The sequence below is a fragment of the Arachis hypogaea genome, chromosome 14 (assembly GCF_003086295.3).
Source record: "Arachis hypogaea cultivar Tifrunner chromosome 14, arahy.Tifrunner.gnm2.J5K5, whole genome shotgun sequence".
NCBI classification, from domain to species: domain Eukaryota; kingdom Viridiplantae; phylum Streptophyta; class Magnoliopsida; order Fabales; family Fabaceae; genus Arachis; species Arachis hypogaea.
In genome coordinates, this window is record NC_092049.1 from 75,221,941 (window position 1) to 75,232,223 (window position 10,283).

Below are 10,283 nucleotides of genomic sequence, written 5' to 3' on the forward strand. Positions count from 1 at the left end.
GACAGTAAGAGCCCAGGGAAAAATAATTCTGGCACTAAAACGCCAGAAAATGGGTGGAAGGCTGGCGCTGAACGCCCAGACCATCCCAAAGCTGGCGTTCAGCGCCAGAAACAAGGCAGGATTGGCGTTCAACGCCAGAAATGGGTAAGAATCTGGCGTTGAACGCCTAAATGGGGCAGAATCCAGCGTTGAACGCCCAAAATGGGTACATTTCTGGCGTTCAGGCGCCAGGAACAGACAGTGAGCTGGCGTCTAACGTCACTCCAGCTTCTGACTCTGGCACTCAATGGCCAGTGAGGGATCAGACACACACAAGTGCTGATAACAACCCCTCTAAAAAGGCTTCTTTAACCACTAAGGTTGAGGAATATAAAGCCAAGATACCTTATCCTCAAAAACTCCGGAAAGAGGAGCAGGATAAGCAATTTGCTCGCTTTGCAGATTATCTAAGGACTCTTGAAATAAAGATTCCATTTGCAGAGGCACTTGAGCAAATACCTTCTTATGCCAAGTTCATGAAAGAGATCTTGAGTCATAAAAAGGAGTGGAGAGAAACAGAAAGAGTTCTCCTCACTGAAGAATGCAGTGCAGTCATTCTGAAAAGCTTTCCTGAAAAGCTTAAAGACCCTGGGAGTTTTCTGATACCATGCATATTAGAAGGTGATTGCACCAAGACAGCTTTATGCGATCTTGGGGCAAGCATCAACCTGATACCTGCATCCACTATCAGGAAGCTTGGCTTAACTGAAGAAGTTAAACCAACCCGGATATGTCTCCAACTTGCTGATGGTTCCACTAAATACCCATCAGGCGTGATTGAGGACATGATTGTCAGAGTTGGGCCATTCGCCTTTCCCACTGACTTTGTTGTGCTGGAAATGGAGGAGCACAAGAGTGCTACTCTCATTCTAGGAAGACCCTTCCTAGCAACTGGACGATCCCTCATTGACGTCCAACAGGGAGAAATAACCCTGAGAGTCAATGATGATGAGTTTAAGTTGAACGCTGTCAAAGCCATGCAGCATCCAGACACATCAACAGACTGCATGAAAGTTGATTTCATTGACTCTTTGGTAGAAGAGATCAACATGGCTGAGAGTCTCGAATCAGAGTTGGAAGACATCTTTAAAGATGTTCAGCCTGATTTGGAGGATTCAGAGGACATGAAAGAGCCTCTGAACTTTCTTCTGAAAGAGGAAAAACCTCCTAAACCCGAGCTCAAGCCACTACCACCATCCTTGAAATATGCATTTCTGGGAGAAGGTGACACTTTTCCAGTGATCATAAGCTCTGCTTTAAATTCACAGGAAGAGGAAGCACTTATTCATGTGCTAAGGACACACAAGACAGCTCTTGGGTGGTCCATAGGTGACCTTAAGGGCATAAGCCCAGCTAGATGCATGCACAAAATCCTATTGGAGGATAATGCCAAACCAGTGGTTCAACCACAGAGGCGGCTAAATCCAGCCATGAAGGAAGTGGTGCAGAAAGAGGTCACCAAATTACTGGAGGCTGGGATTATTTATCCTATTTCTGATAGCCCCTGGGTGAGCCCTGTTCAAGTCGTCCCAAAAAAGGGAGGCATGACAGTGATTCATAATGAAAAAAATGAACTGATTCCTACAAGAACAGTTACAGGGTAGCGCATGTGTATTGACTACAGAAGGCTCAATACAGCCACCAGAAAGGATCATTTTCCTTTACCATTCATAGACCAGATGCTAGAAAGACTAGCAGGTCATGATTATTACTGCTTTTTGGATGGTTACTCAGGCTATAACCAGATTGCAGTAGATCCCCAGGATCAAGGGAAAACAGCATTCACATGTCCATCCGGAGTGTTTGCTTATAGAAGGATGCCATTTGGGCTATGTAATGCGCCTGCAACCTTCCAGAGATGCATGCTCTCTATTTTCTCTGATATGGTGGAAAAATTTCTGGAAGTCTTCATGGATGACTTCTCAGTATATGGAGACTCATTCAGCTCCTGTCTTGATCACCTGAAACTTGTTCTGAAAAGATGCCAAGAAACCAACCTAGTTTTAAACTGGGAAAAGTGTCACTTCATGGTGACTGAAGGAATTGTTCTTGGGCATAAAACCTCAAACAAGGGAATAGAGGTGGATCAAGCAAAAATAGAGGTAATTGAAAAATTACCACCACCTGCCAATGTTAAGGCAATCAGAAGCTTTCTAGGACATGCAGGATTCTATAGGAGGTTTATAAAGGATTTTTCAAAAATCGCAAAACCTCTAAGCAATCTGCTAGCTGCTGACACGCCATTTGTGTTTGACACAGCATGCCTGCAGGCGTTTGAAACACTGAAAGCTAAGCTGGTCACAGCACCAGTTATTTCTGCACCAGACTGGACATTACCATTTGAGCTAATGTGTGATGCCAGTGATCATGCCATTGGTGCAGTGTTGGGACAGAGGCATGACAAGCTTCTGCATGTCATTTATTATGCTAGTCGCGTTTTAAATGATGCCCAGAAAAATTACACAACCACAGAAAAGGAATTACTTGCAGTGGTTTACGCCATTGACAAGTTCAGATCCTACTTAGTAGGATCAAAGGTGATTGTGTACACTGACCATGCTGCTCTTAAGTATCTACTCACAAAGCAGGATTCAAAACCCAGGCTCATCAGATGGGTATTGCTTCTGCAAGAGTTTGATACAGAAATAAGAGACAGAAAAGGGACAGAGAACCAAGTAGCTGATCATCTATCCTGGATAGAGCCAGTGGAAGGGACGTCCCTCCCCTTTCTTGAGATCTCTGAGACGTTCCCTGATGAGCATCTATTTGCCATTCAGGAAGCACCATGGTTTGCCGATATTGCAAACTATAAAGCTGCAAGGTTCATACCCAAGGAGTACAATCGAATACAAAAGAAAAAATTAGTTACTGATGCAAAGTACTACTTGTGGGATGAGCCCTATCTCTTTAAGAGATGTGCAGACGGAATTATCCGTAGGTGTGTCCCCAGAGAGGAAGCACAGAGAATCCTATGGCATTGCCATGGATCTCAATATGGAGGCCATTTCGGAGGTGAGCGAACAGCCACCAAGGTCCTCCAATGTGGCTTCTATTGGCCCACACTCTATAAAGATTCCCGAGAGTTTGTACGTAATTGTGACAGTTGCCAAAGAGCTGGCAGTCTGCCTCATGGTTACGCCATGCCTCAACAAGGAATCTTGGAAATAGAGTTGTTTGATGTATGGGGAATTGACTTCATGGGACCTTTCCCACCATCATACTCAAACACTTATATTCTGGTGGCAGTTGACTATGTATCATTGTTGGGTGTGGCAATAGCCTCAACCCATTTTGATAGTTCCTCCAGAAACATATCTTTAGCAGGTTTGGTGTCCCTAGAGTACTAATCAGTGATGGGGGCACTCACTTCTGCAATAAACAGCTTTACTCTGCCATGGTTCGGTATGGAATTCGCCACAAAGTGGCCACCCCATATCATCCACAAACCAATGGGTAAGCTGAAGTCTCTAACAGAGAATTAAAGAGAATCCTGGAACGGACAGTAAATACCCGTAGAAAGGATTGGGCAAGGAGCTTGGATGATGCTCTGTGGGCTTACAGAACAGCATTCAAGACCCCTATAGGGACCTCTCCATACCAACTCGTGTATGGTAAGGCATGCCACTTGCCCGTGGAACTGGAACATAAGGCCTACTGGGCAACCAGATTCCTAAACTTAGATGCCAAATTAGCAGGAGAAAAACGATTGCTCCAGCTAAATGAGCTAGAAGAATTCAGATTCACAGCTTTCAAAAATGCCAAGCTTTATAAAGAAAAATAAAAAAAATGGCATGACAGAAAGCTGTCATCTAGAATCTTTGAACCAGGACAGAAAGTCCTGTTGTTTAACTCTAGACTCAGGCTATTCCCCGGGAAACTGAAATCCCGGTGGAGGGGACCATACGTGATTACAAGTGTATCACCATATGGTTACGTGGAGCTTCAAGATATTGATTCTGATAAGAAGTTCATTGTCAATGGACAAAGAATCAAGCATTATCTTGAAGGCAACATTGACCAAGAATGCTCAAGGCTGAAGCTAGATTAAAAGCTCAGCAAGGTCCAGCTAAAGACAATAAAGAAGCGCTTTCTGGGAGGCAACCCAGCCATGGGGCATTAATCCTCTAAGCATTTTGCCCTATTTTTCTTTTTTATTTTTTTATATAAAGTTTACTGACACTAAGGTAAAGGATCAATTGCATAAGTTTACAGGGTTACAGAAGGAATTTGCACACAAAACAGAGATAGGGAGCTCAATGGCAAGAAAACGCCAATAAAGGGGCATCCACTGGGCGCTGAACGCCAGTAATGGCAGCAATTTGGGCGTTCAACGCCAGAAATGGCCACCCACTGGGCGTTGAACGCCAGGAATGGCAGCAAATGGGCACTGAACGCCCAGGAGATCAGCATTTGGGCGCTGAACGCCCAAAACAAGCAGTGTTTGGGCATTCAAACGCCAGGAAGACAGGGAGGAGCCAAATCCATTTATCCCACACGTATTTCCATTTTAATTTCAAATTTTATGCTTCAAGGCATGATTTTTACATGAACATGTCAAGAACCCTGATTTCAAAAAAAACCTTAATTTCTAAAAATCCATCTTTCCAAATTCAATCCAACTCTTTTCAAAATCTTTTCTGAAAACAGATCTATCTTTTTCATTCAAAAATCTTTTCAACTAATCCATATCTTTTTTTTAATCTTCATATTATCTTTTTCAAAATCCAAATTTATCTTTTTCAAAAATCTATCCTATCTTTTCAAAATTACACTATATCTTCTATCTTATCTTTTTCAACTCAATCTTTTTATCTTATCTTTTCCAATCTTTCGAAAAACCACCCCCCCACCCCTTTAAAATTGGGTTCGGCCTCCCCCCTCCTCCATCACCAAGTGCACCTCGATCTCCTTCTATCCCTCTCCTTTCTTTTCTTTTGCTTGAGGACAAGCAAACCTCTAAGTTTGGTGTGTTTATCCGGTATCACTAAGATCATGGCTCCCAAAGGAAAACAATCCACTCCAAGAGGCAAGAAAGAGAGCGTTCCAAAACCACTTTGGAATCAAGGGAAGTTCTTATCTAAAGAACATTCAGACCATTATCTTAAAGTAATGGGTCTGAGATCAGTGATCCCGGAAGTTAGATTCGATCTGAAAGAAGATGAATATCCGGAGATCCAGGAGCAAATTCGAATCAGGAACTGGGAAGTCCTAGCTAATCCTGAAACGAAAGTAGGAAGGAACATGGTCCAGGAGTTCTATGCTAATATGTGGCAGACTGACAAGCAAAGAATATCTGGAACTGCCTGCTACGAATTTCGGACCATGGTCAGGGGAAAGATTGTTCATACCACCCCTGACAAGATCAGAGAGATATTAAAGCTACCTCATCTAAAGGATGATCCAGACTCCTTCAACAGGAGGATGATGAGAGCAGACATTGGCCTGGATAAGATTCTAGAGGACATATGTATCCCTGGAGCCAGGCGGACCACCAACACAAAGGGCGTCCCAAATCAACTCAAGAGAGAGGATCTCAAACCAGTCGCCAGAGGATGGCTGGACTTCATTGGACGTTCTTTGTTGCCCACTAGCAACCGTTCTGAAGTCACAGTTAAAAGAGTAGTGATGATTCATTGCATCATGACGGGGAAGGAAGTGGAGGTTCATCAGATGATTTCCACTGAACTCTATAAGATTGCTAACAAAAATTCAAAAGAGGCCAGGTTGGCTTATCCAAGCGTGATTTCTCTGCTCTGCAAGGACGCTGGAGTCAAGATGGGAATAACTGAATATATCCTAATTGAAAAGTCAATCACCAAAGCATCAATGGAGAGACAACAAGCACAGGAGGATCTTATCAAGAAGAGAGCACAGGAATTCCTCCCAGAGATTCCTCAAGCGGAATATTGGGAATATCTTGAGACGTCTGTCACCAAGATACAGGAAGCTATGGAGCAGATAATAAAACAACAGAAGGAACACAGTCAAATGCTGACCCATATGTTTAAAGAACAAGAGGAGCAGGGACGTGACTTAAGGGAACTGAAGCGCCAAAAGTCTTCTGTAATACCAAGCCTCCCAAGGATCAGAGGAACCCCCATACCCCCAGAATAAAGGTTGTTAATTTCCAATTTCTGCCTTACTTCTGTGACAGTGTCCTTATAAAAAGTTTACCTTAGAAGTCATATAATAGTAATTAGTATCTATTTGATTTTATCTCCAATTAAGCTATAATTTATTTCTCTCTTCATCATTAAACATGAATAAAATAGTAGATCTTTTGAATAAGAAGCAATAAAATTTCGAGTTTAATAAAAGAAATTCTAATTGGTTAAATGTGGTGGCAATGCTTTCTGTCTTCTGAATGAATGCTTAAACAGTGTATATGTCTTTTGAATTTGTTGTTTAAGACTGTTAAATATGTTGGCTCTTGAAAGAATGATGAACATGAGACATGTTATTGATGATCTGAAAATCATAAAAGTGATTCTTGAAGCAAGAAAAAGCAGCAAAGAACAAAGCATTCAAAAAAAAAAAAAGAGCAAGCAGAAAAAGCCAAAAGCTCTTAAAACCAAAAGGCAAGGGCAAATAAAAAGGATCCCAAGGCTTTGAGCATCAGTGGATAGGAGGGCCTAAAGGACTAAAATCCTGGTCTAAGCGGCTAAACCAAGCTGTCCCTAACCATGTGCTTGTGGCGTGCAGGTGTCAAGTGAAAACTTGAGACTGAGCGGTTAAAGTCAAGGTCCAGAGCAAAAAAGAGTGTGCTTAAGAACTCTGGACACCTCTAATTGGGGACTTTAGCAAAGCTGAGTTACAATCTGAAAAGGTTCACCCAGTTATGTGTCTGTGGCATCTATGTATCCGGTAGTGATACTGGAAAACAAAGTGCTTAGGGCCACGGCCAAGACTCATAAAGAAGTTGTGTTCAAGAATCATCACACTGAACTAAGAGAATCAATAACACTATCTGAATTCTGAGTTCCTATAGATGCCAATCACTCTGAGCTTCAATGGATAAAGTGAGATGCCAAAACTGTTCAGAAGCAAAAAGCTACTAGTCCCGCTCATCTAATTAGAATCTGAGCTTCACTCAAAAACTCTGAGATATTATTGCTTCTCAACTTATTAGTCTTCTATTTTATTTGTCTAAGTTGCTTGAGGACAAGCAACAGTTTAAGTTTGGTGTTGTGATGAGCGGATATTTTATACGCTTTTTGGGGATAATTTCATATAGTTTAGAGTATGTTTTAGTTAGTTTTTAGTTTATTTCCATTAGTTTTTAGGAAAAATTCATATTTCTGGACTTTACTATGAGTTGTGTGTTTTTCTGTAATTTCAGGTATTTTTCTGGCTGAAATTGAAGGAGCTGAGCAAAAATCTGATTCAGGCTGAATAAGGACTGCTGATGCTGTTAGATTCTGACCTCCCTGCACTCAAAGTGGATATTTTGAAGCTACAGAACTCGAAATGGCGTGCTTCCAATTGCGTTGGAAAGTAGACATCCAGGGATTTCCAGCAATATATAATAGTCCATACTTTGCACAAGGATAGACGACGTAAACTGGCGTTCAACGCCAGTCCTCTGCCCAATTCTGGCGTCCAGCGCCAGAAAAGGATCAAAAGCTGGAGTTGAACGCCCAAACTGGCATAAAAACTAGCGTTCAACTCCACAAATGGCCTCTGCACGTGAATTGCTTAAGTCTCAGCCCCAGCACACACCAAGTGGGCCCCAGAAGTGGATCTCTGCATCATCCATCATAGTTTATCCAATTTTTGTAAACCTAGGCTACTGGTTTAGTATTTAAACAACTTTTAGAGACTTATCTTGGATCTCATGACATTTCAGATCTAAACTTTGTATTCTCTGACGGCATGAGTCTCTAAACCCCATTGTTGGGGGTGAGGAGCTCTGCTGTGTCTCAATGAATTAATGCAAGTATTTCTGTTTTCCATTCAAACACGCTTGTTCCTATCTAAGATGTTCATTCGCGCTTAACTGTGATGGAGGTGATGATCTGTGACATTCATCACCTTCCTCAAACCACGAACGTGTGCCTGACAACCACCTCCGTTCTATATCCGATTGAATGACTATCTCTTAGATTCCTTAATCAGAATCTCCGTGGTATAAGCTAGAACTGATGGCGGCATTCATGAGAATTCGGAAAGTCTAAACCTTGTCTGTGGTATTCCGAGTAGGATTCAAGGATTGAATGACTGTGACGAGCTTCAAACTCCTGAAGGCTGGGCGTTAGTGACAGATGCAAAAGGATAGTAAATCCTATTCCAACCGGATCGAGAACCAACCGGTGATTAGCCGTGCTGTGACAGAGCGCGTGAGCGTAGTTTTCACTGGAAGGATGGAAGGTAGCCATTGACAACGGTGATCCACCAACACACAGCTTGCCATAGGAGGACGTGCGTGCGTGAATCAGAAGACAGAGGAAAGCAGAGATTCAGAAGACAAAGCATCTCCAAAACTCCAACATATTCTCCATTACTGCACAACAAGTAACCTTTAATTTATGCTCTCTTGGTTATTCACAATTCAACTGATAAACATAATTGACTTCCTGACTAAGATTTACAAGATAACCATAGATTGCTTCAAACCAACAATCTCCGTGGGATTCGACCCTTACTCACGTAAGGTATTACTTGGACGACCCAGTGCACTTGCTGGTTAGTGGTACGCGTTGTGAAAAGTGTGATTCACAATTCGTGCACCAAGGACATTCTTGTTGAAGCTGATCCCGAACCTGAAAGAACTCTGAAGAGGAAGCTAAGGGAAGCTAAAGCACAACTCTCTAGAGAAAATCTGACAGAAATTTTCGAAAAAGAAGGAGACATGGCCGAAAATAATAACAATGCAAGGAAGATGCTTGGTGACTTTACTGCACCTAATTCCAATTTACATGGAAGAAGCATCTCAATCCCTGCCATTGGAGCAAACAATTTTGAGCTGAAACCTCAACTAGTTTCTCTGATGCAACAGAATTGCAAGTTTTATGGACTTCCATCTGAATATCCCTTTCAGTTCTTAATTGAATTCTTGCAGATCTGTGATATTGTTAAGACGAATGGGGTTGATCCCGAGGTCTACAGGTTCATGCTTTTCCCGTTTGCTGTAAGAGACAGAGCTAGAATATGGTTGGACTTTCAACCTAAAGATAGCCTAAACTCTTGGGATAAGCTGGTCACGGCTTTCTTAGCCAAGTTCTTTCCTCCTCAAAAGCTTAGCAAGCTTAGAGTGGATGTTCAAACCTTCAAACAAAAGGAAGGTGAATCCCTCTATGAAGCTTGGGAGAAATACAAGGAACTGACCAAAAAGTGTCCTTCTGACATGCTTTCAGAATGGACCATCCTGGATATAGTCTATGATGGTCTGTCTGAGTTATCAAAAATGTCATTGGACTATTCTGTAGGTGGATCCATTCACCTAAAGAAAACGCCTGCAGAAGCTCAAGAACTCATTGACATGGTTGCAAATAACCAGTTCATGTACACTTCTGAAAGGAATCCTGTGAGTAATGGGACGCCTCAGAGGAAGGGAGTTCTTGAAATTGATACTCTGAATGCCATATTGGCTCAGAATAAAATATTGACTTATCAAGTCAATATGATCTCTCAGAGTCTGAATGATTGAAGGAATCATCCAACAGTACTAAAGAGGCATCTTCTGAAGAAGAAGCTTTTGATCTTGAGAACCCTGCAATAGCAGAGGTGAATTACATGGGTGAACCCTATGGAAACACCTATAATCTCTCATGGAGAAATCATCGAAATTTCTCATGGAAGGATCAACAAAAGCCTCAACAAGGCTTTAATAATGGTGGAAGAAACAGGTTTAGCAATAGCAAGCCTTTTCCATCATCCACTCAGCAACTGACAGAGAATTCTGAGCAGAATCTATCTAGCTGAGCAAATATAGTCTCTGATCTATCTAAGGTCACTGTGAGTTTCATGAATGAAACAAGGTCATCCATTAGAAATTTGGAGGCACAAGTGGGCCAACTGAGTAAAAGAGTCACTGAAACTCCTCTTAGTACTCTCCCAAGCAATACAGAAGAGAATCCAAAGAGAGAGTGCAAGGCCATTGATTTGACCATCATGGCCGAACCTACAAGGGAAGAGGAGGACGTGAATCCTAGTGAGGAAGACCTCCTGGGACGTCCAGTGACCAATAAGGAGTTCCCCTTTGAGAAACCAAAAGAATCTGAGGCTCAATTAGAGACCATAGAGAT

At 42.1% G+C, this 10,283-nt stretch overlaps 1 non-coding gene across 1 annotated transcript; it reads right to left on the reverse strand.

Moving 5' to 3' along the window:
* Positions 1-9,280: 9,280 nt before the first annotated feature.
* On the reverse strand, positions 9,281-9,388 carry LOC112746717 (small nucleolar RNA R71). Its single transcript, XR_003174586.1, has one exon. It is a non-coding gene; the product is annotated as a small nucleolar RNA R71 (small nucleolar RNA).
* Positions 9,389-10,283: the final 895 nt, after the last annotated feature.